The following is a 4,662-nucleotide window of genomic DNA, read 5'->3' on the forward strand; positions in this document are numbered from 1 at the left end:
GGGATGTCGAAAGAAGTTGTTGATCAGAATGAGCCAATGCAGACCCGTAGGAGGGCCAGAAAAGCATGTCACCTGAGGGACATGCTGACAGATTTGGAAAATCGAGTGGTTAATCTCGAGGAGTCCATGGGAAACATGAAGGAGATGCTTGAGTTGGTTGAGGGACGCACAGATGGGTTTGACTCAATGGAAGAACAACTCAGAGATTTTGTGTTGGATTCTTTCGGTGCCAATGCAGAATAGATGAATGAATTAGTCAATCCCACTATGGAAAAGTTGGCAAAGAGGGATGAGAATCTCAAGGATATGGTGTTATCCATGAAGAAGGAAATTGAAGAGCTCAAGGGGGAGCTCACGATTTACAAAGCTTCTTTGAGTAATGGGATGTTGTCTTCAAGGCCGAAGCAAAAAGAAATGGATATTCCCAAACCGGAGAAGTTTAAGGGTGCAAGGTCCGCAAGAGATGTGGAAAACTTCTTGTGGGAAATGGAGCAATACTTCCGAGCGATGGGCATCGAGGATGATATCATTAAGGTAAACACTGCTTCAATCTATTCTACTGATGTGGCTCTCTTGTGGTGACGTCGTAGTTCTACGGATGGGAAACACCGTGGGAACGCAATTAGGACTTGGGGGAGTTCCAAAGAGAGTTGAAGAAGCAGTTTTACCCACAGTATGCCGAGAAGGAGGCTTGGACTAAGTTGCATCATCTCATGCAACAAGGCACTATTTGGGAGTATGTTCGGGCATTTAGCGAGTTGATGTTTCAAATCTCCGAGTTGAGCGAGAAAGAAGCGTTCTATTGGTTTGATGATAGGTTAAAGTCGTGGGTAAAGCATGAATTGCGTAGGCAAGGAATCACCGAACTTACTATAGCCATGACTGAAGTAGAGTCCTTTGTTGAGCTTGGTCCAACGAAAGACAAGTTTGAGTCGTCTAAGCCCAATGGAAAGGGCAATGGTGAGAGAAACCATGAGGAAGATGAAGAGGGACATAGCGATGATGGCAACAATACCGATAGCACAAGTGGCAATAGGAAACGACAAGATGCGAAGTGGGGATCTAACAACCCAAGGGACAAGGGGAGGAGGATAAAATGCTTCCTTTGTCAAGAACCAAACATGGCACGAAAATGTCTGAAGAAATCGATAATTTCGACGAGAAAAAAGAAAGATGAGCCGAAGGAAGAGGCGAAGTTTATTGAGGGAAAGACATCAAGGGTCAATTCGATGTTGCTCATTCCTAAGAAAATGAATGGTGAAGAAGGGTTGATGTTTGTGGACATCAACATTGCGGGTCAGAAGTGGAGTGCTCTTATTGATATGGGAGCATCAGACTTGTTCATATCAGAAAAGGGTACGAAAAAGCTTGGTCTGTCGATTAAGAGATCGAATAAGAAGATCAAGATAGCAAATTTCAAGGAGGCCCCAACTATGAGAGTAGTTCGTAATGTGGAGCTACAAATCGGTGAATGAAAGGGCAATGAAGACTTTGAGGTAATCCAATTAGATGATTACGATTATGTACTTGGCTTAAACTTTCTTGAAAGGATTCAAACATTTTTGTTTCTATGGGTCGATCAAATTCATATTGTCACTGTTCCATTATCAAAGATTGTTGTGCCAGTGCATCGGGATATAAAGGTTGGGACCAAGGTGTTGTCGTCAATCCAACTAGTCAAAGATATTTCGTATGGGAGAAACATTAACTTGGTAGAACAGAATGCTACGAAAGCCCCTTCGAAAAAGTTAGAGTGGAGCATGAGACCGATATGAGACCTGTAGAGTTGACTATGGAGCCGTCACCTTTGGGGAAGGTGGATTGTGTACCGAACTTCGAGGGGAAAGAAGCAATGCCAAAAAAGTCGAAATGAGTAAATGTTGTGAGTAAGGTACATTGCAAACACTCTGATAGTGTTTTGAATTCTTACTTGTTGGCTTGGAAAGGTCGTAGGGGCCCTTTCAGAGTTTTTAAGCAAGGAGGTCGAGGGATTGTGGGAGGTACGAAGCCAAGATGTGAGAATCCAGGGGATTCCAATAGGAACAAGTCAAAATTGGGGAAAGTTAAAGCGGAAACTTCTTGCCAATGGGATGTGCCAACGAGTGCAACGATTCAAGTTAAGAGGCGATGGAACCCGAGGCAAAGGTACCGAAGGAAGGGAAAACCTGATCGCAAGACAAGTCAAGAAAAAGCTAAGGCAACGAGAAAGTTCCAAGGTGAATCAAATCAATGTCATTCAGAAGCCGCAACGAGGGTGTTTCGAGAATTGGTGGGGGAGAATGTCACGAGCCAAAGTGCAAAGCCCGTGACCATGGCACAAGATGCACCCCATGAAGGTCTATCGATTTGATGGGGAACATTTAGCCCGCGAGAATTGGCCCGATTCAAAGAACTGTTGGAGAAGCCTGTCAGATTGAAGCCTGGTTGGCCCAATAATGAAGATATGACAACTTAGGCTATTTTTAGTAAGGGAATCATATCTTGTAGATTTAATTTAATATGATGTAATCTTGTAAATCCCTAAAATCAAGGGATAGGCTAATATCGTCTGTCGATGTAATTTGATCCTGACCGTCGGTTTTCGAGAGCTCAACTATAAATAGAGGCTCTCTATTTATATATCATCCATTGTATGTTGAATTCTTAAGAGTAATAGAATTCTTTGAGCATTTACTCAAACACTTTGTGTGCATTATTTCTTTGGTTTTCTATTTTTCATCTATAGCTTCTTTTGGCACAATCGCTTCCGCTATACAAATTGGTGACTTAGAGGAATTCTAAAGGAATCCTCACTTTTGGGAGTAAAGGATGACTTAGGTGAGTTTGGAACGAACGGATCACCTAAGGTCGCACGGATCGCGAGATGAAATATCTAGGCCCGTGACACTAGAGGAAACATTTGGTTATTTGCATACCTAGCCACAACGGTTAGTAACTCCCCTTTAGCTATTCATTTTAAATAGCACCCATCCAATCCAAAGATAGGCCTACATCCATCTAAGAAGCCTCTCCTCAAAGCATCAAAACAAGTATAAAACCTTTGGAATAATGGTGGAAATCTAGGAGCAAGCCTTTCTATCTTAATTCCAATTGTACTTCCCCTATTAGATTTTCTCAACTCTTCTACAAAATCATATAAAGCCACATATTCTTCAATCACATCTATCTCCATCTCTTTTAGTACTTTTAGCTTAGTTCTTCTAGCCTTACTGATGTTTATATTAATACCAAGCTCCTAAATTGTTGTCATGGCTTCAAACAATTCATCATCATTATCAGATAGGCAAGTTACATTAGTAATGAAATTCTATTCTTCATTAACATTTTCCTCAATCTCTCCTAATGGGACACTAAAGAAATTCTCAAATCCCTCACTCATTTGACTGCAAATCAATAAAAATAAATATTTAGAAAGTAAAAACACAAAGGAACCACTTACAAAAGTAGTTAATTTTTTACAACACTTGCTAACTATTCAAACTACTCATAATGCAACATAATTCACAATGAAAAATTAAATCAAAGAAGTACAACAAAGTATTTAGAATATAATGTGTGTGGTTGAATGAGTGTTTATTTCCATATTTCTTATTATTTTAGCAGAGTGAATTTTTTGTTGTGTTATATTTTGGTTTATGCCATTATGTGCCCTTATTGCTATGTGTTTGTTGTTATACTAGTCTTTTCTTTACTTAATAAAATTTTGCATGTCGAAAAGAAATTTTGGCAATGTCTTTTTTTGTGTTTCTCATATTTTACAATCAAAACTAAAGTTTTCAACTCTATGAATACTACAATGATAGCCATTTTGACCCTTAAAGAAGCTCTCCACAGCAACAATTTGTGAGTTACATGGAGTAAAAGCAAACTCGTTCATAAACTTTTCATTGCTACCACTCGTAAGTTTCATTGGAAATATTACCTAACTATTTCTAACATTTAGATATTTTTGTAGTTGATGCAGTCAATCAGATCAAGGATCACATCTCACCCAAAACAAAACACTCTCAAGGGTCTTCTTGCTAATGCTGCCACACAATCTGAAGACTTATAAGAATATTCTCTACAATAGAGCCTTTTGACTTTAAAATCCAAGGCTTTCTAGTTTAGACTTTTTTTTTTGCTAAGTTCTAATTTATACCTTATTGATTCGCTTATGTTTTATTTGCTTTACTATTTTTGGTTTGAACACTTTCTCTTTTCTATGTGTGACTTGGTATCTAAAAATAATGCGTTTCATGCTTTTTAAAATTTTTTCATAGGAAGAACTACTCCCACAACATACACATAAAACAACATTCAAAATTATAAATGCATATCTCAATGAAAGAATTGATAAAAAAATTGAAATCCTAATTGGATTAATGAAAAAAAATTCAATCAAGGTTGTTTTAGTATTGAAAGAACAATAACATACATTTTCTTGTGATGTTTTCCAATCACTTCTATTTCTCAATATAAAAAATAATAATCATTTTTTTCTTTTTTTTATCTAAAAAATACCCCGTCTCTTTTTTTAGATGAACGACTATAAATCTATGTTTATATTTCTAACTAGAATTGGAGATAACTAGAATTGATCTCCAAAACGTGTTGAAATTTTTTTTTCCAAGCTAAAATCTTTTGTGTGCTATTTTACTCACATGGAAATACTTTAAATTT

Source organism: Gossypium hirsutum, chromosome D12 (assembly GCF_007990345.1).
Source record: "Gossypium hirsutum isolate 1008001.06 chromosome D12, Gossypium_hirsutum_v2.1, whole genome shotgun sequence".
Classification (NCBI taxonomy): domain Eukaryota; kingdom Viridiplantae; phylum Streptophyta; class Magnoliopsida; order Malvales; family Malvaceae; genus Gossypium; species Gossypium hirsutum.